This window comes from Garra rufa, unplaced genomic scaffold, assembly GCF_049309525.1.
Source record: "Garra rufa unplaced genomic scaffold, GarRuf1.0 hap1_unplaced_002, whole genome shotgun sequence".
Lineage (NCBI taxonomy): Eukaryota > Metazoa > Chordata > Actinopteri > Cypriniformes > Cyprinidae > Garra > Garra rufa.
The window spans coordinates 10,924,669-10,947,573 of NW_027394277.1; the positions used below are offsets into that span (position 1 = coordinate 10,924,669).

At 36.9% G+C, this 22,905-nt stretch overlaps 20 non-coding genes across 20 annotated transcripts; all 20 read left to right on the forward strand.

Annotated features, from left to right (window-relative positions):
• Positions 1 to 5,565: 5,565 nt before the first annotated feature.
• Positions 5,566 to 5,684, forward strand: LOC141307571 (5S ribosomal RNA). Its single transcript, XR_012346524.1, has one exon. It is a non-coding gene; the product is annotated as a 5S ribosomal RNA (ribosomal RNA).
• An 801-nt stretch (positions 5,685 to 6,485) lies between these two features.
• Positions 6,486 to 6,604, forward strand: LOC141308074 (5S ribosomal RNA). The gene has a single exon (XR_012346997.1). It is a non-coding gene; the product is annotated as a 5S ribosomal RNA (ribosomal RNA).
• An 84-nt stretch (positions 6,605 to 6,688) lies between these two features.
• On the forward strand, positions 6,689 to 6,807 carry LOC141307225 (5S ribosomal RNA). The gene has a single exon (XR_012346180.1). It is a non-coding gene; the product is annotated as a 5S ribosomal RNA (ribosomal RNA).
• Positions 6,808 to 13,454: 6,647 nt separating this feature from the next.
• LOC141305528 (5S ribosomal RNA) lies at positions 13,455 to 13,573 on the forward strand. The gene has a single exon (XR_012344492.1). It is a non-coding gene; the product is annotated as a 5S ribosomal RNA (ribosomal RNA).
• Positions 13,574 to 14,374: 801 nt separating this feature from the next.
• LOC141308075 (5S ribosomal RNA) lies at positions 14,375 to 14,493 on the forward strand. Its single transcript, XR_012346998.1, has one exon. It is a non-coding gene; the product is annotated as a 5S ribosomal RNA (ribosomal RNA).
• An 84-nt stretch (positions 14,494 to 14,577) lies between these two features.
• On the forward strand, positions 14,578 to 14,696 carry LOC141306662 (5S ribosomal RNA). The gene has a single exon (XR_012345620.1). It is a non-coding gene; the product is annotated as a 5S ribosomal RNA (ribosomal RNA).
• An 801-nt stretch (positions 14,697 to 15,497) lies between these two features.
• Positions 15,498 to 15,616, forward strand: LOC141308076 (5S ribosomal RNA). The gene has a single exon (XR_012346999.1). It is a non-coding gene; the product is annotated as a 5S ribosomal RNA (ribosomal RNA).
• An 84-nt stretch (positions 15,617 to 15,700) lies between these two features.
• On the forward strand, positions 15,701 to 15,819 carry LOC141305529 (5S ribosomal RNA). Its single transcript, XR_012344493.1, has one exon. It is a non-coding gene; the product is annotated as a 5S ribosomal RNA (ribosomal RNA).
• An 801-nt stretch (positions 15,820 to 16,620) lies between these two features.
• LOC141308077 (5S ribosomal RNA) lies at positions 16,621 to 16,739 on the forward strand. Its single transcript, XR_012347001.1, has one exon. It is a non-coding gene; the product is annotated as a 5S ribosomal RNA (ribosomal RNA).
• An 84-nt stretch (positions 16,740 to 16,823) lies between these two features.
• On the forward strand, positions 16,824 to 16,942 carry LOC141305530 (5S ribosomal RNA). The gene has a single exon (XR_012344494.1). It is a non-coding gene; the product is annotated as a 5S ribosomal RNA (ribosomal RNA).
• Positions 16,943 to 17,743: 801 nt separating this feature from the next.
• On the forward strand, positions 17,744 to 17,862 carry LOC141308078 (5S ribosomal RNA). The gene has a single exon (XR_012347002.1). It is a non-coding gene; the product is annotated as a 5S ribosomal RNA (ribosomal RNA).
• Positions 17,863 to 17,946: 84 nt separating this feature from the next.
• On the forward strand, positions 17,947 to 18,065 carry LOC141306722 (5S ribosomal RNA). Its single transcript, XR_012345679.1, has one exon. It is a non-coding gene; the product is annotated as a 5S ribosomal RNA (ribosomal RNA).
• An 801-nt stretch (positions 18,066 to 18,866) lies between these two features.
• Positions 18,867 to 18,985, forward strand: LOC141308079 (5S ribosomal RNA). Its single transcript, XR_012347003.1, has one exon. It is a non-coding gene; the product is annotated as a 5S ribosomal RNA (ribosomal RNA).
• An 84-nt stretch (positions 18,986 to 19,069) lies between these two features.
• Positions 19,070 to 19,188, forward strand: LOC141305531 (5S ribosomal RNA). Its single transcript, XR_012344496.1, has one exon. It is a non-coding gene; the product is annotated as a 5S ribosomal RNA (ribosomal RNA).
• An 801-nt stretch (positions 19,189 to 19,989) lies between these two features.
• Positions 19,990 to 20,108, forward strand: LOC141308080 (5S ribosomal RNA). Its single transcript, XR_012347004.1, has one exon. It is a non-coding gene; the product is annotated as a 5S ribosomal RNA (ribosomal RNA).
• An 84-nt stretch (positions 20,109 to 20,192) lies between these two features.
• LOC141305532 (5S ribosomal RNA) lies at positions 20,193 to 20,311 on the forward strand. Its single transcript, XR_012344497.1, has one exon. It is a non-coding gene; the product is annotated as a 5S ribosomal RNA (ribosomal RNA).
• Positions 20,312 to 21,112: 801 nt separating this feature from the next.
• LOC141308081 (5S ribosomal RNA) lies at positions 21,113 to 21,231 on the forward strand. The gene has a single exon (XR_012347005.1). It is a non-coding gene; the product is annotated as a 5S ribosomal RNA (ribosomal RNA).
• An 84-nt stretch (positions 21,232 to 21,315) lies between these two features.
• Positions 21,316 to 21,434, forward strand: LOC141306723 (5S ribosomal RNA). Its single transcript, XR_012345680.1, has one exon. It is a non-coding gene; the product is annotated as a 5S ribosomal RNA (ribosomal RNA).
• Positions 21,435 to 22,235: 801 nt separating this feature from the next.
• LOC141308083 (5S ribosomal RNA) lies at positions 22,236 to 22,354 on the forward strand. The gene has a single exon (XR_012347006.1). It is a non-coding gene; the product is annotated as a 5S ribosomal RNA (ribosomal RNA).
• An 84-nt stretch (positions 22,355 to 22,438) lies between these two features.
• Positions 22,439 to 22,557, forward strand: LOC141305533 (5S ribosomal RNA). Its single transcript, XR_012344498.1, has one exon. It is a non-coding gene; the product is annotated as a 5S ribosomal RNA (ribosomal RNA).
• Positions 22,558 to 22,905: the final 348 nt, after the last annotated feature.

Sequence of the window (22,905 nt, forward strand, 5' to 3'; positions counted from 1 at the left end):
ATTGCAATGCTGTCAGGTGCCCGGGGTGTCAGGAAGTTTTAAATAAATGTGAATGTTGGATGGAGGGAGAGGAAGGAGGAAGGGAAGAACAGGTGGGCAGACAGGTGCATGAAGGAAACAACGAGGAGGAAGGACTACAACAAAAAGAAACGGAAGGAGGACCGAGCTGCAGAGAGGAAGGAGAAAGAAGAGAAGACAACATTAATAATAACGAACAAACAGTGGAGCAGGACACTCAATGGACAGAGATGGAGATGTCGGACAGTTTTAATACTTTTCTGGGTGATGTGGAGAGAGATGGGCAAGGAAGGTTGGATCAAGTTAAAGAAACGGACAATGAAGAGGGAATAAAGATGGACAAAATGGACAAAGACAGAGGAGGGAAAGGACAAATAAGAAGGAGAGCACTGAAGGTAAAACCAAATTTGGAAAGTGCAAGAAAAAAGATTATGACAGAGACTAACAGATTTGATGTGCTAAGGGTCCTGGAGGGAGAAAATGATGAATAATGATTTTTATGTATTTTTTTTATTTACTTTTAATGGTTTTAAGTTGTGTTGCTTTTAATGCAAGGGGTCTGATGGACATGAGGAAGTTTGAAAAAGTAAAAGAAAAATGTAAAAGGGAAGACATTGTTGCATTACAAGAAACAAACTGGAGAGAAAATGTGATGAATGATTATAAAAAGAGATGGGATGGAGGTATTTTATATAATAATGGAGATGGGCGGGCTGGGAGAGGTGTGGCTTTTTTAATGAAGGACGATGTTTTTAAAGTGAGTAAAAGTGTGTATAAGGACAAGATGGGGAAATGTTTGGTAGTTGAGACAAAATATGAAGGAAGAGATTTGATTTTAGTAAATGTACATGCACCAGTGGAAGATAAGGAAAAGAAAGAATTTTTTAATGTTTTAAGAAACATTGTAAAGAAGTATAAAGAAATAATTATGATGGGGGATTTTAACACAGTTTTTAGTAAACAGGATATGGCTGAAGGAATGGTTTTTAAAACAGATACAGGAAGAAAAGAATTAAAAGCATTAATGGATGAAAATAATATGATAGATGTGTGGAGAGAAAGAAATGAAAAGAAAAAAGAATTTTCGAGAAGACAAATAGTAGGGCAGTTTGTATGCCAAACTAGAATTGACTATGTTTTATGTACAAGAAATGTGGAGAATTTTATAGAAAATATTAAGTACAAAGAAACAAGTTTTAGCGATCATAAGATTTTATCTTTTAAGTTGGACTGGAGTCAAATGCAAAGAGGTCCGGGAGTATGGATTTTAAATACACAGATTTTAAAGAATGAAGATTATGTTTTAAAAGTGAAAGAAATTATAGAAAAAGAAAAGGAAAATGGAATGTATGAAGAGGATAAGAGAATATGGTGGGAGAGTGTAAAGTTTTTAATCAAAAAATTCTCAATCAGGTATTGTAGTGTTATTCAGAAATGCAAAAGATCCAAAGAAAGAGGAATAAAGGAAAGTTTGGAAATGGAACTGAATAAAGAATTTCAAGACATACAAAAGATAAAGGAAATGGAGGGGAAACTGAAAGAAATAGAAGAAAAGGAATATGAGGGGGCGAGGTTAAGAAGCAAAGCAAAATATGTGGTGGAGGGAGAAAAATGTACAAAGTTCTTTTTTGATCTGGAAAAAAAGAGAGGGAAAGCTGAAACGATAAAAGAAATAAGAGGGGAGAATGGGGAAATTGTAGAAGGGAATGAAAAGATTTTAAAAGAAATAAAGAATTTTTATGAGGATCTGTTTAGTGCAAGGGGGGTGGAAGAGGAGGAAAAAAAGGAACTGTTGAATCAGATAAAAGCAAAAGTAAGTGAGGAACATAAAAAAGAATGTGACCAAGAAATCAGGGAAGACGAGATTGAAAGAGCAATAAATCAACTGAATAAAAAGAAAAGTCCAGGAATAGATGGTTTGGGAACTGAATTTTATGTTTGTTTTAAAGAAGTTTTAACAAAGATTTTAAATGAGGTTTTTAAAGAAATTTTTGAAAAGGAAGAGATTAATGAAAGAACAAGGATGGGGTTAATGAAATTGATATATAAAAGGAAAGGAGAAAAAGTAGATCTAAAAAACTACAGACCAATCACGATGTTGAATACAGATCTTAAGATTTTAGCGAAGGTTTTAGCAAACAGATTAAAGGAAGTAATGCCAAGTATAATTAAAACAAACCAAGCATATGGAGTCAAAGGAAGAGATATAGCCGACATAACAATGAGTATAAGGGACACGATATGGTACATGAAAGAAAAAAATGAAGAAGGATATATAATTAGTTTGGATTTTGAAAAAGCTTTTGATAGGGTTGAGCACGGGTATTTATTTGAGGTTTTAAGGAGTTTTGGGTTCGGGGAAAATTTTATTAAATGGATTGAGATTTTATATAAGGGTGCACTAACAAAGATAAAATGCAATGGGTTTTTAACAGAGTGTTTTAAAATAACAAGGTCAATAAGACAGGGTTGTCCACTCTCAGCATTATTGTACTCACTTGTTTCTGAACCCTTGGGACTGGCTATAAAACAGAATGAAAGAATAATAGGGATAGAAATTGAGGGAAATAAGGCTGAGGGGAAAGTTTTTCAATATGCTGATGACACAACAATAATTGTAAAGGGAAAAGAGAGTGTTAAAGAAGTTATGAAGGTGGTAAAAGAATATTGTAGTGGGTCTGGAAGTAAAGTAAATGAGGAGAAAACGGTATATATGAGATTTGGTAAAGCTATGGTTTTAATGGATTGTTTTAATTTTAAGGAAGTGGAAGAAATGAGGATTTTAGGAGTTGTAATGGGAAAGAATGAGAGGAAAGTAAGAGATGAAATGTGGGAGCAACTAGTAACAGATATAGAGAGAAGATTAAATTTTTGGAAATTGAGAACTTTAAACTTGAAGGGGAAGGTTTTAATATTGAATGTTTTAATGGTTTCTAAACTTTGGTATGTTTTATATGTTTCTGAAATACCTTTATGGACAGAACGGAGGTTGAAGAAATGTTTTCTTGACTTTTTATGGGAGGGGAAACCAGCAAGGATTGCACATAATACGATTTTAGGGGCGATAGAGAAGGGGGGCTTAGGTTTAATGGATGTGGAACAGCGAAAAAATGCGTTGAGAGTAAAAATTGTTAAGAAATACCTGCAACAAGATAACAAAACTGAGTGGAAAAAAACAATGAAATACTTTTTAAACAAATGTGGGGATTTTAACATGGGGGACGGAATATTATGGATGAAAACAAAAATTTGGATGACGGAAGGATTACCCGAATTTTATAGAGAAATTTTTAGTGCCTGGGGGAATTTTTTAACGAAAATCGAGTACAATCCGCATGGAAGAGAAAACATTTTAAATCAACCTCTGTTCTTAAATAACAACATTTTAAAACAAGAGAAAGCAATATTTTTTAAAAAATGGATGGATGTGGGGATAACAAGAGTGAGAGATGTTTTGTATGAATTTAAAGAGGGTTTTTTACCGATACAATATATTGTGGATGCGATGGAGGAAGCAAAAGAAGAATACAGTAAACAAGAAATAACAAATAAATATGAAATTATTAAAAATGCAATACCCAAAGAGTGGATTAAAAGAATAGAGAGTATGGAAGGAGAGCAAACAGAGGGAAATATTTTTGTGAAACTGGGGGGAAAAATGTATGATTTTAAAGAATGTACTGTAAAAATGTTTTATTGTGTTTTTAGAGATGGTGTTTTTAAAGAGCCGATTGTAAATAAGTACTGGGTGGAAAAATTCAAGGATCTAAAAGAAGAATGTATATGGAGAAACATGAGGGGGAGGTGTGTTGAAACAAAGTTAGGATGTTTGGAATATTTTATAAGGCATAAAGCGGTTTTTACTGAGTCTGTTTTAAACAAGGTGGGAATGGAACAAAATCCAATGTGTAAAGTGTGTCATGAAAAAGAAGAGGGGATTTTACATTTGTTTTTATATTGTAAAGAATTGGAGGATTTTCTAAGGAAATGTAAATGTTTAATTAAAGATGTGAGCGAAGGTTGGGATGAAAGTGCAATGGAATGGAAAAGAGTAGTGATGTTTGGTTGGGAAAAGAAGGGTCAACACAAAAAGTTTATAAATCTGTGTATAATGTTAATGAAAAGCGCAATTTGGGAAAGAAGAATTGTGGCCAAAAAAGAAAAAATGGTGTTAGAGGTTTGGACTGTTTTTAAAAGGAAAATAGAAGTATATGTAGAACAATTATATGTGTATTTTAAAAGTGAAAATATGCTGAAAGCTTTTTATGATGTTTTTACACCAACAGTTTGTAATGTTTTAGAGAATTTCATGTGCAAATTGCCAGGAAGAGAAAGAGCTTTCTAAATCTTAAGTATAAAAGGCATGATTTTAAACAAAAAATACGAGATGAGTAGATTATATTTTATCTTATTTTTAATTTTTTTTTCTTCTTTTCTTTCGTCTTTGGGTGGACAACTATATTGTATTGTTGATGTTTTTATTGGTTGAAAATTCATCTTATTGTTAATGTGTTCCTTTTGCTTTGTTGATGATAATGTGATGTATTTTTTAATGTTTATTTATTTTGTCGTGAGACTTCTAATGTGAAGCACACATTGGAAAATTTGTATTATGAAATTTCTTTAATAAAAAAAAAAAAAAAAAAAAAGAGCGCCCGATCTCGTCTGATCTCGGAAGCTAAGCAGCGTCGGGCCTGGTTAGTACTTGGATGGGAGACCGCCTGGGAATACCAGGTGCTGTAAGCTTTTGCCTTTTCTTCACTATTTATATAATATGCTGGCTTTTAGAAAGACGTGTTTTACCGCTCTATTTATTACAATCATTTAAATGTATTATAGAGTTTTAAGTGTTTTACATGTTTTTTAGGCCATTTTATTACTCTTAACATTTTAAGTGTATGTGTCTTTAATAAATGGATGGTTGGCCTGTCATGTGACTAGACACATGACAGGAAGCAGGAAGTACAACTGTATAAGAGAGCAGCATGACAAACAAAGGACAGTCACCAAACTGTTGGATTGAGGAGTTGCTAATTTTAGAGCTCACCTTTCCATTCACCACCTGCAAACTTTGGATTACACTTTCTGTGGATTGTATATACACTGGTGGACACTCACATTGGACTTATCAACACACTGGGGTTCTTGGACTGTTTTTAGGGTATGGACAAATGAACTGTATTCTTTTAACAGAGTTTACCTGTTTTTAGGGTATGGACAAATGAACTGTATTCTTTTAACAGAGTTTACCTAGTTTTATCGTGTTGTTTTAAAGTCTTTTATGTGAACCTTGTATATACACCAAATCTATTTAAACCAATTTTCTTTTATGTCTCATTCTTTTAACCACTAGTCATCTCTCACAGTTAAATCTGACCCCATTTTAGTCTTGTAACTCGGCTGATAAGGCCGATTGTTACACTTTTATGGGAGACCGCCTGGGAATACCAGGTGCTGTAAGCTTTTGCCTTTTCTTCACTATTTATATAATATGCTGGCTTTTACGGAGGCTGATCTTTAAATAGCCCACTTTTTGGAGCAGCCCTCCCTTATGGCCATACCGCGCTGAGAGCGCCCAATCTCGTCTGATCTCGGAAGCTAAGCAGCGTCGGGCCTGGTTAGTACTTGGATGGGAGACCGCCTGGGAATACCAGGTGCTGTAAGCTTTTGCCTTTTCTTCACTATTTATATAATATGCTGGCTTTTAGAAAGACGTGTTTTACCGCTCTATTTATTACAATCATTTAAATGTATTATAGAGTTTTAAGTGTTTTACATGTTTTTTAGGCCATTTTATTACTCTTAACATTTTAAGTGTATGTGTCTTTAATAAATGGATGGTTGGCCTGTCATGTGACTAGACACATGACAGGAAGCAGGAAGTACAACTGTATAAGAGAGCAGCATGACAAACAAAGGACAGTCACCAAACTGTTGGATTAAGGAGTTGCTCATTTTAGAGCTCACCTTTCCATTCACCACCTGCAAACTTTGGATTACACTTTCTGTGGATTGTATATACACTGGTGGACACTCACATTGGACTTATCAACACACTGGGGTTCTTGGACTGTTTTTAGGGTATGGACAAATGAACTGTATTCTTTTAACAGAGTTTACCTGTTTTTAGGGTATGGACAAATGAACTGTATTCTTTTAACAGAGTTTACCTAGTTTTATCGTGTTGTTTTAAAGTCTTTTATGTGAACCTTGTAAATACACCAAATCTATTTAAACCAATTTTCTTTTATGTCTCATTCTTTTAACCACTAGTCATCTCTCACAGTTAAATCTGACCCCATTTTAGTCTTGTAACTCGGCTGATAAGGCCGATTGTTACACTTTTATGGGAGACCGCCTGGGAATACCAGGTGCTGTAAGCTTTTGCCTTTTCTTCACTATTTATATAATATGCTGGCTTTTACGGAGGCTGATCTTTAAATAGCCCACTTTTTGGAGCAGCCCTCGCTTATGGCCATACCGCGCTGAGAGCGCCCGATCTCGTCTGATCTCGGAAGCTAAGCAGCGTCGGGCCTGGTTAGTACTTGGATGGGAGACCGCCTGGGAATACCAGGTGCTGTAAGCTTTTGCCTTTTCTTCACTATTTATATAATATGCTGGCTTTTACGGAGGCTGATCTTTAAATAGCCCACTTTTTGGAGCAGCCCTCGCTTATGGCCATACCGCGCTGAGAGCGCCCGATCTCGTCTGATCTCGGAAGCTAAGCAGCGTCGGGCCTGGTTAGTACTTGGATGGGAGAACGCCTGGGAATACCAGGTGCTGTAAGCTTTTGCCTTTTCTTCACTATTTATATAATATGCTGGCTTTTAGAAAGACGTGTTTTACCGCTCTATTTATTACAATCATTTAAATGTATTATAGAGTTTTAAGTGTTTTACATGTTTTTTAGGCCATTTTATTACTCTTAACATTTTAAGTGTATGTGTCTTTAATAAATGGATGGTTGGCCTGTCATGTGACTAGACACATGACAGGAAGCAGGAAGTACAACTGTATAAGAGAGCAGCATGACAAACAAAGGACAGTCACCAAACTGTTGGATTAAGGAGTTGCTCATTTTAGAGCTCACCTTTCCATTCACCACCTGCAAACTTTGGATTACACTTTCTGTGGATTGTATATACACTGGTGGACACTCACATTGGACTTATCAACACACTGGGGTTCTTGGACTGTTTTTAGGGTATGGACAAATGAACTGTATTCTTTTAACAGAGTTTACCTGTTTTTAGGGTATGGACAAATGAACTGTATTCTTTTAACAGAGTTTACCTAGTTTTATCGTGTTGTTTTAAAGTCTTTTATGTGAACCTTGTAAATACACCAAATCTATTTAAACCAATTTTCTTTTATGTCTCATTCTTTTAACCACTAGTCATCTCTCACAGTTAAATCTGACCCCATTTTAGTCTTGTAACTCGGCTGATAAGGCCGATTGTTACACTTTTATGGGAGACCGCCTGGGAATACCAGGTGCTGTAAGCTTTTGCCTTTTCTTCACTATTTATATAATATGCTGGCTTTTACGGAGGCTGATCTTTAAATAGCCCACTTTTTGGAGCAGCCCTCGCTTACGGCCATACCCCCACCTGAGGCGCTAGAGAGCAAACAGGAAGTGAGTTGGCAGTTTGTAGTGTGCAGTAGGTGAGATAGGCTCACCATTTTTCTGGGTGTTTTTTCACATTTATTTTGTTTGTTTTTTAGTTAGAAAAAGTTTTTTTTGAGGAAGGTTTTTTTTAACCCCAAACAGGTCTTTCTGTTTGGGGTTTGAGACAACCAAAATATGGATTTAATGGACAAAGAACACGGACTGGTAAAACAACATGAGATAGGAAATGCGGAACCAGGATTTGTTGCAGACATAACTGAAAGGAATATAAATGAAAGACATGGAGAAAACAATAATGAAACGTGGGCGACGGTGGTTTCAAGGAGGAAACAAGAAAGAAAAACAACTGGACAAGAACGGAAAGGAGATCTACAATCAACTGAAGGTATTGGAATTGAGAAAGAAGTTGGAGAAAAAAGAAATGTTTTATCTCAACGACAACAAATGATACAGAAATTAAGCAAACAAACAAGGTATCAGAGGGAATACAAGAAAGAAGCAACATTAACAATGACTGTTAAAGATATAGAAAATATAACAATACTAATGATAATTAAAGCAGTTGAAGAGAAAGTTGGAATGGGAAAATTGATCGGACTGAGAAGAAAAAATAATTATGATTTTGAAATGACTATGGAAAGTGAGATGGACTGTGATTTGCTGTTGAATGGAATAATGATAAACGGACAAGAATGTGAGATAAGGAAATTGTGTGCAACAGAAAGAATGGTGTCTTTCTTGAGTCTGCCCAGCTATATAGAAGATGAGGAAATCAGTCAAAAACTAATCAATTGGGGTGTAACTCCCATTCTACCACTAAGAAGAAGATATCATCCCGGGACAACGGTGGCAGACGGAACACGATTTTTGAGGGTAAAGTTTCCACAAGAGGTGACGTCTTTACCATACAACACAAGCTTCAGGACTGAAGAAGGAGTGCAGTACTTCAGAGTGATTCACGATAATCAAGTGAAGACATGCAGGATCTGTGTAAGTCCGGAGCATGAAAAAAAGGACTGCCCACAATTCACATGCAGAAATTGTCTTGAGCAGGGGCATTATGCGCGAGACTGTAAAGTCCCGCGGTGCCAAGGCTGCCAAAAGACAATGTTAAGATGCAGATGCGAGATAGAAGACGAGGAAAATGAAGATCCAGGAATGGAAATACAAGAGGTAATGGGAGTTACAACAATTGAGAGGTTAAATGACTCACAAAGGCAGATGCAAGGAGAGGACGAGAAACAAGATGACGAGGAAGAGGAGAACAACAACATAGATGAGAATAAAGAAAAGAAGGAAGATGAAGAACAAGGAATGGAGATGGGAGGAGGAGCGAACAAAGAGGATATAAATTTGATTAAAGAAGGATTTTCTAAGGAACAGGACGATGTGGACACTAATGAACTGGACTACGAAAAAGGACAAGAAAAAGAAAAAGCTGAGGATAAGGGAATAAAGACACTGACTGAGGTAAGAGGAGCAGACAATGGGGGGGAAATTCGTGGAATGGAAAACAAAGGAAAAGAAAGATTGAATAGATGTGTAAAAACAAGAAAAGATGGCTTAGACATTCAACAGGTTCTTAAAAGGCAGAAGATAAGAAGAGAAGAGCAAAAGGAAAGACTGGAGAGGAGGAAAGCTGAAATGGGTGAAGTAAAAAATACTTTTTTGAAAGACAATGAAACGGATTGAATGGTGGGTTTTGGTTTTTCCAATCTTTTCTTTAATGAGCTCTATATCAATTGTATCGCTGAATGCTAGAGGATTATCCAAATGTCAAAAGTTTGAAAGATTAATGTGTCTGACCAAAAAATGTGATGTGCTATGTTTACAAGAAACGAAATGGGAAGATAAAATAAGTGATGAAATTAGAAAATTATGGAACGGAGAAATATATAGTAACTGTGATATGGAAAGGAAGAGAGGGGTAGCTATTTTAATAAGAAAAGGAGTATTTGAAGAAGTAAATATAGATTATAAAGACACAAAGGGAAGAATAATAATTGTTAAATTTGTGTGTAATGGAAAAGAAATGAAAGTGTGTAATATACATGCACCAAATGATGAAAGAGATAAATTTAATTTTTACAGGGATATGAATGAGTTAATAGAAAAACATGACAACATTATGGTGTTAGGTGATTTTAACACTGTAATACAGAGAATTGATGTAGATGATTCAATGGGATTTAGAAGAGATAGGGGGAGGAATGAACTACATAACATAATGGAGAAATATAATATGGTGGATGTGTGGAGAGAGAGGAATGGTATGAAAAGAGAATATTCAAGAAGACAAATTGTTGACAGAGTTCTAAAGCAAAGTAGAATAGACTTATTTTTATGTAAGAAAAAGGAAGCATATTATGTCACTAAGGCGTCTTACAAAAATTATAGTGAGAGTGATCATGATTTTTTATGGATATTGATGAATTTTAATGAGGCTGATAAAGGACCAGGGGTGTGGATATTAAATGCAGAACTTCTAAAAAATGAAATATACAGAATGGAAATAGAAAGTATAATAATTAATAGTGTAAATGAGGAAATGTATGAAATGGAAAAAGGGTTTTGGTGGGACATTCTAAAAAAAAGAATAAAAAAATTCTCAATGGAATATTCAAAAAAATGGCAAAAAGTCAAAAAGATGAAAGAAAATAAGATCAAAAAAGAGTGGGATGAAGAAATGAGGAAAGTAAATGAGCATGATGGAAATATTGATAAGATAATAGAATTACAGGAAGAATTAAAGAAAATAGAAGAAGAGAAGTGTAAAGGAGCAATAATAAGAAGTAAGGCGAAAGACATTGTAGAAGGAGAAAGAAGTACGAAATATTTTTATGAATTAGAAAAAACAAGACAGAGAGCAGATATAATAAAAAGTATTAAAACAGAAGATGCAAGGATTGTAGAAGATAAAACAGGAATTTTGGAAGAAGTCAGAGAATTCTATAAGCATTTATTTACCAAAAATGAGATAGTTTTAGAAGATGAGGAATTTGTATTAAGTAAAATACAGGTTAAAGTTAATGAGGGAGACAAAGAAATGTGTGAGAGTGAGATTACGGAATTAGAAATAGGAACTGCAATTGATCAACTGAAAAATGGTAAAAGTCCAGGAATAGATGGATTAACAGCTGAATTTTATAAGGTTTTTAAAGATGTGTTATGTCCAATTTTAAATGAAATATTTATAGATAATTTTAAAAAAGGGAATTTAACGAATAGTATGAAGAAAGGTATGGTGAAAATAATTTACAAGAAAAAAGGTGATAAGAGAGACCTGAAAAACTACAGACCACTAAGCATGTTGAATACAGATTATAAAATATTAGCCAAAATTTTAGCCAATCGATTGAAAATAGTAGTACCAAATATAATTACTACAAATCAAGCATATGCTGTTCTAAAAAGAGATATTACTGATGTCATTAACAATATAAGAGATATGATATGGTACATGAAGGAGGAGAAAGAAACAGGATATATAATAAGTGTGGATTTAGAAAAGGCTTTTGATAGAGTTGAACACAAATACTTGATACATGTGATGGAGAGATTTGGTTTTGGGGAGAATTTTTTAAAATGGATAAAATGTTTATATACAGATATAAGTAGTTGTGTAAAAGTGAATGGTTTTTTAACTAAAGATTTTAAAATAACGAGATCAATCAGACAAGGTTGTCCTATGTCAGCATTATTATACACTTTAGTATCTGAAGCTTTAGGACTGGCAGTAGACCAGGAAAAGAACATAAAAGGAATACGCATAAAAGGAGAAGAATCAGAACAAAAAATATTTCAATATGCAGATGACACGACATTGTTTGTAAAAGATATTAAAAGTATGGATAAAGCAATGGAAGTTTTAGAAAGATATTGTAAAGGAACAGGGGCAAAAGTTAATAAAGAAAAAACTACATACATGAAAATTGGATTACCGAATGATCTGCTGAATAAAATGCAATTTAAGGAAGAAAAGAAGAGTATGAAAATTTTAGGTATAAGGGTTGGAGAAAATGAAAATGAAATAAGAGAAGTGGTATGGGAGGAGGTTTTAAAAGGAATGGAGAAGAGATTAAATTTCTGGAAATTAAGAGGATTATTTTTAAAAGGGAAGGTTTTAGTTATTAATTCTTTGTTTTTATCAAAAATGTGGTATGTATTGGGTTCTGTGAGTTTGCCTATATGGGTGTATAAAAAAATCAAATCTATTGTTTTAAACTTTTTATGGGAGGGGAAACCATCGAAAATTGCTTATGACACTCTAATTGGAAAGGTGGAGGAAGGAGGGTTGGGACTAATAGATCCATTAATAAGAATGAAAAGTATAAGAATAAAAACTGTTAATAAATACTGGAAACATGGGAAATATGCGTGGAAGGGTGTAATGAACTATTTTTTAAATAAATGTGGAAAAATGGGAGATGATGTTTTATGGATGAAGCTAAAAGAAAACTTGATGAACGGAATACCAGAGTTTTATAAAGAGGTTGTAAAAGCATGGGGTGATTTTAGAAAGCATGTTGTTTGTACGTCTTTTACCAGGGAAGAGATTTTAAGACAACCATTGTTTTTAAATAATCAAATTAAAAAGGGAAATGATACCATTTTTTATAAAAAATGGTTTTATGCGGGGATAAAGCAAATAAAAGATATCTTGTATGAAGTGATACCTGGTTTTGTACCGGTGCAAGTAATAAGAGACGCAATTGTAGAAAATTATGACAATGAAACTAAAACAGTCTTAGAAAAACAATACAAACAAATGAAAGAAGTAATACCGGAAGAATGGATAAATATTATAGAAGGTACAGAAGAAACAAAAGGTAATGATGGAATGATGATTGATTTTAAAAGTAATGACAAACAGCATGCTTTTAAAGATGGTATTTTAAAGATGTTTTATTCTTGTTTATGTGAAGATGTTTTTATCACACCAAAAGCAGAAGGATATTGGCAAAGATTGTACCCAAGTATGGAAACTAAGAAAATATGGAAAAATCTAAGAGCTTGGTGGAAAAGTCCAATTTTAGAAAACTTTGATTATATTTTAAGACATAATTGTTTATTAAGTGAAATGAGACTGTGTAAATTTGGAATGGCAAGTGATGCAATATGCAAGGTATGTAATAGGGAAGATGAAGGATTGATACATATTTTTTTTAAATGCACAGGGTTAAAATGTTTTATAAAAAAATTAAAAGAAATGACAAGTAAATTGGGAGTAGAACAAAGATGTATTGATGAAGAATGGGAAACAATGTTTTTATTTGGTTCTAAAGGTAATTTTAAGAATGTGTGTTTTTTAAATTTGATATTAACCATTGCTAGATTTGTAATTTGGAGCAGAAGAAATTTTGTCAAACAAAAGAAAACAAAAATACCTGTGTGCAAACTTTTTAAGGTGAAGATGTGTTTTATTTTAAATGTTTTGTTTGATTACTGTAATATGAATGAAGAGAAAGATGTTTTTGTCAAAATTTTTGTAAATGATAACCCATTTATTGAAATGACATGGTTTCGATTTAATGTATTGTTGCCAGAATGTGATTCAGACTGTTTTTAAAATGTATTAACATGTTTTAAATAAATAAATAAATTAAAAAAAAAAAAAAAAAAAAAGAGCGCCCGATCTCGTCTGATCTCGGAAGCTAAGCAGCGTCGGGCCTGGTTAGTACTTGGATGGGAGACCGCCTGGGAATACCAGGTGCTGTAAGCTTTTGCCTTTTCTTCACTATTTATATAATATGCTGGCTTTTACGGAGGCTGATCTTTAAATAGCCCACTTTTTGGAGCAGCCCTCGCTTATGGCCATACCGCGCTGAGAGCGCCCGATCTCGTCTGATCTCGGAAGCTAAGCAGCGTCGGGCCTGGTTAGTACTTGGATGGGAGACCGCCTGGGAATGCCAGGTGCTGTAAGCTTTTGCCTTTTCTTCACTATTTATATAATATGCTGGCTTTTAGAAAGACGTGTTTTACCGCTCTATTTATTACAATCATTTACATGTATTATAGAGTTTTAAGTGTTTTACATGTTTTTTAGGCCATTTTATTACTCTTAACATTTTAAGTGTATATGTCTTTAATAAATGGATGGTTGGCCTGTCATGTGACTAGACACATGACAGGAAGCAGGAAGTACAACTGTATAAGAGAGCAGCATGACAAACAAAGGACAGTCACCAAACTGTTGGATTGAGGAGTTGCTAATTTTAGAGCTCACCTTTCCATTCACCACCTGCAAACTTTGGATTACACTTTCTGTGGATTGTATATACACTGGTGGACACTCACATTGGACTTATCAACACACTGGGGTTCTTGGACTGTTTTTAGGGTATGGACAAATGAACTGTATTCTTTTAACAGAGTTTACCTGTTTTTAGGGTATGGACAAATGAACTGTATTCTTTTAACAGAGTTTACCTAGTTTTATCGTGTTGTTTTAAAGTCTTTTATGTGAACCTTGTAAATACACCAAATCTATTTAAACCAATTTTCTTTTATGTCTCATTCTTTTAACCACTAGTCATCTCTCACAGTTAAATCTGACCCCATTTTAGTCTTGTAACTTGGCTGATAAGGCCGATTGTTACACTTTTATGGGAGACCGCCTGGGAATACCAGGTGCTGTAAGCTTTTGCCTTTTCTTCACTATTTATATAATATGCTGGCTTTTACGGAGGCTGATCTTTAAATAGCCCACTTTTTGGAGCAGCCCTCGCTTATGGCCATACCGCGCTGAGAGCGCCCGATCTCGTCTGATCTCGGAAGCTAAGCAGCGTCGGGCCTGGTTAGTACTTGGATGGGAGACCGCCTGGGAATACCAGGTGCTGTAAGCTTTTGCCTTTTCTTCACTATTTATATAATATGCTGGCTTTTACGGAGGCTGATCTTTAAATAGCCCACTTTTTGGAGCAGTCCTCCCTTATGGCCATACCGCGCTGAGAGCGCCCGATCTCGTCTGATCTCGGAAGCTAAGCAGCGTCGGGCCTGGTTAGTACTTGGATGGGAGACCGCCTGGGAATACCAGGTGCTGTAAGATTTTGCCTTTTCTTCACTATTTATATAATATGCTGGCTTTTAGAAAGACGTGTTTTACCGCTCTATTTATTACAATCATTTACATGTATTATAGAGTTTTAAGTGTTTTACATGTTTTTTAGGCCATTTTATTACTCTTAACATTTTAAGTGTATGTGTCTTTAATAAATGGATGGTTGGCCTGTCATGTGACTAGACACATGACAGGAAGCAGGAAGTACAACTGTATAAGAGAGCAGCATGACAAACAAAGGACAGTCACCAAACTGTTGGATTAAGGAGTTGCTCATTTTAGAGCTCACCTTTCCATTCACCACCTGCAAACTTTGGATTACACTTTCTGTGGATTGTATATACACTGGTGGACACTCACATTGGACTTATCAACACAATGGGGTTCTTGGACTGTTTTTAGGGTATGGACAAATGAACTGTATTCTTTTAACAGAGTTTACCTGTTTTTAGGGTATGGACAAATGAACTGTATTCTTTTAACAGAGTTTACCTAGTTTTATCGTGTTGTTTTAAAGTCTTTTATGTGAACCTTGTAAATACACCAAATCTATTTAAACCAATTTTCTTTTATGTCTCATTCTTTTAACCACTAGTCATCTCTCACAGTTAAATCTGACCCCATTTTAGTCTTGTAACTCGGCTGATAAGGCCGATTGTTACACTTTTATGGGAGACCGCCTGGGAATACCAGGTGCTGTAAGCTTTTGCCTTTTCTTCACTATTTATATAATATGCTGGCTTTTACGGAGGCTGATCTTTAAATAGCCCACTTTTAGGAGCAGCCCTCGCTTATGGCCATACCGCGCTGAGAGCGCCCGATCTCGTCTGATCTCGGAAGCTAAGCAGCGTCGGGCCTGGTTAGTACTTGGATGGGAGACCGCCTGGGAATACCAGGTGCTGTAAGCTTTTGCCTTTTCTTCACTATTTATATAATATGCTGGCTTTTACGGAGGCTGATCTTTAAATAGCCCACTTTTTGGAGCAGCGCTCGCTTATGGCCATACCGCGCTGAGAGCGCCCGATCTCGTCTGATCTCGGAAGCTAAGCAGCGTCGGGCCTGGTTAGTACTTGGATGGGAGACCGCCTGGGAATGCCAGGTGCTGTAAGCTTTTGCCTTTTCTTCACTATTTATATAATATGCTGGCTTTTAGAAAGACGTGTTTTACCGCTCTATTTATTACAATCATTTACATGTATTATAGAGTTTTAAGTGTTTTACATGTTTTTTAGGCCATTTTATTACTCTTAACATTTTAAGTGTATGTGTCTTTAATAAATGGATGGTTGGCCTGTCATGTGACTAGACACATGACAGGAAGCAGGAAGTACAACTGTATAAGAGAGCAGCATGACAAACAAAGGACAGTCACCAAACTGTTGGATTGAGGAGTTGCTAATTTTAGAGCTCACCTTTCCATTCACCACCTGCAAACTTTGGATTACACTTTCTGTGGATTGTATATACACTGGTGGACACTCACATTGGACTTATCAACACACTGGGGTTCTTGGACTGTTTTTAGGGTATGGACAAATGAACTGTATTCTTTTAACAGAGTTTACCTGTTTTTAGGGTATGGACAAATGAACTGTATTCTTTTAACAGAGTTTACCTAGTTTTATCGTGTTGTTTTAAAGTCTTTTATGTGAACCTTGTAAATACACCAAATCTATTTAAACCAATTTTCTTTTATGTCTCATTCTTTTAACCACTAGTCATCTCTCACAGTTAAATCTGACCCCATTTTAGTCTTGTAACTCGGCTGATAAGGCCGATTGTTACACTTTTATGGGAGACCGCCTGGGAATACCAGGTGCTGTAAGCTTTTGCCTTTTCTTCACTATTTATATAATATGCTGGCTTTTACGGAGGCTGATCTTTAAATAGCCCACTTTTTGGAGCAGCCCTCGCTTATGGCCATACCGCGCTGAGAGCGCCCGATCTCGTCTGATCTCGGAAGCTAAGCAGCGTCGGGCCTGGTTAGTACTTGGATGGGAGACCGCCTGGGAATACCAGGTGCTGTAAGCTTTTGCCTTTTCTTCACTATTTATATAATATGCTGGCTTTTACGGAGGCTGATCTTTAAATAGCCCACTTTTTGGAGCAGCCCTCGCTTATGGCCATACCGCGCTGAGAGCGCCCGATCTCGTCTGATCTCGGAAGCTAAGCAGCGTCGGGCCTGGTTAGTACTTGGATGGGAGACCGCCTGGGAATGCCAGGTGCTGTAAGCTTTTGCCTTTTCTTCACTATTTATATAATATGCTGGCTTTTAGAAAGACGTGTTTTACCGCTCTATTTATTACAATCATTTACATGTATTATAGAGTTTTAAGTGTTTTACATGTTTTTTAGGCCATTTTATTACTCTTAACATTTTAAGTGTATATGTCTTTAATAAATGGATGGTTGGCCTGTCATGTGACTAGACACATGACAGGAAGCAGGAAGTACAACTGTATAAGAGAGCAGCATGACAAACAAAGGACAGTCACCAAACTGTTGGATTGAGGAGTTGCTAATTTTAGAGCTCACCTTTCCATTCACCACCTGCAAACTTTGGATTACACTTTCTGTGGATTGTATATACACTGGTGGACACTCACATTGGACTTATCAACACACTGGGGTTCTTGGACTGTTTTTAGGGTATGGACAAATGAACTGTATTCTTTTAACAGAGTTTACCTGTTTTTAGGGTATGGACAAATGAACTGTATTCTTTTAACAGAGTTTACCTAGTTTTATCGTGTTGTTTTAAAGTCTTTTATGTGAACCTTGTAAATACACCAAATCTATTTAAACCAATTTTCTTTTATGTCTCATTCTTTTAACCACTAGTCATCTCTCACAGTTAAATCTGACCCCATTTTAGTCTTGTAACTTGGCTGATAAGGCCGATTGTTACACTTTTATGGGAGACCGCCTGGGAATACCAGGTGCTGTAAGCTTTTGCCTTTTCTTCACTATTTATATAATATGCTGGCTTTTACGGAGGCTGATCTTTAAATAGCCCACTTTTTGGAGCAGCCCTCGCTTATGGCCATACCGCGCTGAGAGCGCCCGATCTCGTCTGATCTCGGAAGCTAAGCAGCGTCGGGCCTGGTTAGTACTTGGATGGGAGACCGCCTGGGAATACCAGGTGCTGTAAGCTTTTGCCTTTTCTTCACTATTTATATAATATGCTGGCTTTTACGGAGGCTGATCTTTAAATAGCCCACTTTTTGGAGCAGTCCTCCCTTATGGCCATACCGCGCTGAGAGCGCCCGATCTCGTCTGATCTCGGAAGCTAAGCAGCGTCGGGCCTGGTTAGTACTTGGATGGGAGACCGCCTGGGAATACCAGGTGCTGTAAGCTTTTGCCTTTTCTTCACTATTTATATAATATGCTGGCTTTTAGAAAGACGTGTTTTACCGCTCTATTTATTACAATCATTTACATGTATTATAGAGTTTTAAGTGTTTTACATGTTTTTTAGGCCATTTTATTACTCTTAACATTTTAAGTGTATGTGTCTTTAATAAATGGATGGTTGGCCTGTCATGTGACTAGACACATGACAGGAAGCAGGAAGTACAACTGTATAAGAGAGCAGCATGACAAACAAAGGACAGTCACCAAACTGTTGGATTAAGGAGTTGCTCATTTTAGAGCTCACCTTTCCATTCACCACCTGCAAACTTTGGATTACACTTTCTGTGGATTGTATATACACTGGTGGACACTCACATTGGACTTATCAACACAATGGGGTTCTTGGACTGTTTTTAGGGTATGGACAAATGAACTGTATTCTTTTAACAGAGTTTACCTGTTTTTAGGGTATGGACAAATGAACTGTATTCTTTTAACAGAGTTTACCTAGTTTTATCGTGTTGTTTTAAAGTCTTTTATGTGAACCTTGTAAATACACCAAATCTATTTAAACCAATTTTCTTTTATGTCTCATTCTTTTAACCACTAGTCATCTCTCACAGTTAAATCTGACCCCATTTTAGTCTTGTAACTCGGCTGATAAGGCCGATTGTTACACTTTTATGGGAGACCGCCTGGGAATACCAGGTGCTGTAAGCTTTTGCCTTTTCTTCACTATTTATATAATATGCTGGCTTTTACGGAGGCTGATCTTTAAATAGCCCACTTTTAGGAGCAGCCCTCGCTTATGGCCATACCGCGCTGAGAGCGCCCGATCTCGTCTGATCTCGGAAGCTAAGCAGCGTCGGGCCTGGTTAGTACTTGGATGGGAGACCGCCTGGGAATACCAGGTGCTGTAAGCTTTTGCCTTTTCTTCACTATTTATATAATATGCTGGCTTTTACGGAGGCTGATCTTTAAATAGCCCACTTTTTGGAGCAGCGCTCGCTTATGGCCATACCGCGCTGAGAGCGCCCGATCTCGTCTGATCTCGGAAGCTAAGCAGCGTCGGGCCTGGTTAGTACTTGGATGGGAGACCGCCTGGGAATGCCAGGTGCTGTAAGCTTTTGCCTTTTCTTCACTATTTATATAATATGCTGGCTTTTAGAAAGACGTGTTTTACCGCTCTATTTATTACAATCATTTACATGTATTATAGAGTTTTAAGTGTTTTACATGTTTTTTAGGCCATTTTATTACTCTTAACATTTTAAGTGTATGTGTCTTTAATAAATGGATGGTTGGCCTGTCATGTGACTAGACACATGACAGGAAGCAGGAAGTACAACTGTATAAGAGAGCAGCATGACAAACAAAGGACAGTCACCAAACTGTTGGATTGAGGAGTTGCTAATTTTAGAGCTCACCTTTCCATTCACCACCTGCAAACTTTGGATTACACTTTCTGTGGATTGTATATACACTGGTGGACACTCACATTGGACTTATCAACACACTGGGGTTCTTGGACTGTTTTTAGGGTATGGACAAATGAACTGTATTCTTTTAACAGAGTTTACCTGTTTTTAGGGTATGGACAAATGAACTGTATTCTTTTAACAGAGTTTACCTAGTTTTATCGTGTTGTTTTAAAGTCTTTTATGTGAACCTTGTAAATACACCAAATCTATTTAAACCAATTTTCTTTTATGTCTCATTCTTTTAACCACTAGTCATCTCTCACAGTTAAATCTGACCCCATTTTAGTCTTGTAACTCGGCTGATAAGGCCGATTGTTACACTTTTATGGGAGACCGCCTGGGAATACCAGGTGCTGTAAGCTTTTGCCTTTTCTTCACTATTTATATAATATGCTGGCTTTTACGGAGGCTGATCTTTAAATAGCCCACTTTTTGGAGCAGCCCTCGCTTATGGCCATACCGCGCTGAGAGCGCCCGATCTCGTCTGATCTCGGAAGCTAAGCAGCGTCGGGCCTGGTTAGTACTTGGATGGGAGACCGCCTGGGAATACCAGGTGCTGTAAGCTTTTGCCTTTTCTTCACTATTTATATAATATGCTGGCTTTTACGGAGGCTGATCTTTAAATAGCCCACTTTTTGGAGCAGCCCTCGCTTATGGCCATACCGCGCTGAGAGCGCCCGATCTCGTCTGATCTCGGAAGCTAAGCAGCGTCGGGCCTGGTTAGTACTTGGATGGGAGACCGCCTGGGAATGCCAGGTGCTGTAAGCTTTTGCCTTTTCTTCACTATTTATATAATATGCTGGCTTTTAGAAAGACGTGTTTTACCGCTCTATTTATTACAATCATTTACATGTATTATAGAGTTTTAAGTGTTTTACATGTTTTTTAGGCCATTTTATTACTCTTAACATTTTAAGTGTATATGTCTTTAATAAATGGATGGTTGGCCTGTCATGTGACTAGACACATGACAGGAAGCAGGAAGTACAACTGTATAAGAGAGCAGCATGACAAACAAAGGACAGTCACCAAACTGTTGGATTGAGGAGTTGCTAATTTTAGAGCTCACCTTTCCATTCACCACCTGCAAACTTTGGATTACACTTTCTGTGGATTGTATATACACTGGTGGACACTCACATTGGACTTATCAACACACTGGGGTTCTTGGACTGTTTTTAGGGTATGGACAAATGAACTGTATTCTTTTAACAGAGTTTACCTGTTTTTAGGGTATGGACAAATGAACTGTATTCTTTTAACAGAGTTTACCTAGTTTTATCGTGTTGTTTTAAAGTCTTTTATGTGAACCTTGTAAATACACCAAATCTATTTAAACCAATTTTCTTTTATGTCTCATTCTTTTAACCACTAGTCATCTCTCACAGTTAAATCTGACCCCATTTTAGTCTTGTAACTTGGCTGATAAGGCCGATTGTTACACTTTTATGGGAGACCGCCTGGGAATACCAGGTGCTGTAAGCTTTTGCCTTTTCTTCACTATTTATATAATATGCTGGCTTTTACGGAGGCTGATCTTTAAATAGCCCACTTTTTGGAGCAGCCCTCGCTTATGGCCATACCGCGCTGAGAGCGCCCGATCTCGTCTGATCTCGGAAGCTAAGCAGCGTCGGGCCTGGTTAGTACTTGGATGGGAGACCGCCTGGGAATACCAGGTGCTGTAAGCTTTTGCCTTTTCTTCACTATTTATATAATATGCTGGCTTTTACGGAGGCTGATCTTTAAATAGCCCACTTTTTGGAGCAGTCCTCCCTTATGGCCATACCGCGCTGAGAGCGCCCGATCTCGTCTGATCTCGGAAGCTAAGCAGCGTCGGGCCTGGTTAGTACTTGGATGGGAGACCGCCTGGGAATACCAGGTGCTGTAAGCTTTTGCCTTTTCTTCACTATTTATATAATATGCTGGCTTTTAGAAAGACGTGTTTTACCGCTCTATTTATTACAATCATTTACATGTATTATAGAGTTTTAAGTGTTTTACATGTTTTTTAGGCCATTTTATTACTCTTAACATTTTAAGTGTATGTGTCTTTAATAAATGGATGGTTGGCCTGTCATGTGACTAGACACATGACAGGAAGCAGGAAGTACAACTGTATAAGAGAGCAGCATGACAAACAAAGGACAGTCACCAAACTGTTGGATTAAGGAGTTGCTCATTTTAGAGCTCACCTTTCCATTCACCACCTGCAAACTTTGGATTACACTTTCTGTGGATTGTATATACACTGGTGGACACTCACATTGGACTTATCAACACACTGGGGTTCTTGGACTGTTTTTAGGGTATGGACAAATGAACTGTATTCTTTTAACAGAGTTTACCTGTTTTTAGGGTATGGACAAATGAACTGTATTCTTTTAACAGAGTTTACCTAGTTTTATCGTGTTGTTTTAAAGTCTTTTATGTGAACCTTGTAAATACACCAAATCTATTTAAACCAATTTTCTTTTATGTCTCATTCTTTTAACCACTAGTCATCTCTCACAGTTAAATCTGACCCCATTTTAGTCTTGTAACTCGGCTGATAAGGCCGATTGTTACACTTTTATGGGAGACCGCCTGGGAATACCAGGTGCTGTAAGCTTTTGCCTTTTCTTCACTATTTATATAATATGCTGGCTTTTACGGAGGCTGATCTTTAAATAGCCCACTTTTAGGAGCAGCCCTCGCTTATGGCCATACCGCGCTGAGAGCGCCCGATCTCGTCTGATCTCGGAAGCTAAGCAGCGTCGGGCCTGGTTAGTACTTGGATGGGAGACCGCCTGGGAATACCAGGTGCTGTAAGCTTTTGCCTTTTCTTCACTATTTATATAATATGCTGGCTTTTACGGAGGCTGATCTTTAAATAGCCCACTTTTTGGAGCAGCGCTCGCTTATGGCCATACCGCGCTGAGAGCGCCCGATCTCGTCTGATCTCGGAAGCTAAGCAGCGTCGGGCCTGGTTAGTACTTGGATGGGAGACCGCCTGGGAATGCCAGGTGCTGTAAGCTTTTGCCTTTTCTTCACTATTTATATAATATGCTGGCTTTTAGAAAGACGTGTTTTACCGCTCTATTTATTACAATCATTTACATGTATTATAGAGTTTTAAGTGTTTTACATGTTTTTTAGGCCATTTTATTACTCTTAACATTTTAAGTGTATGTGTCTTTAATAAATGGATGGTTGGCCTGTCATGTGACTAGACACATGACAGGAAGCAGGAAGTACAACTGTATAAGAGAGCAGCATGACAAACAAAGGACAGTCACCAAACTGTTGGATTGAGGAGTTGCTAATTTTAGAGCTCACCTTTCCATTCACCACCTGCAAACTTTGGATTACACTTTCTGTGGATT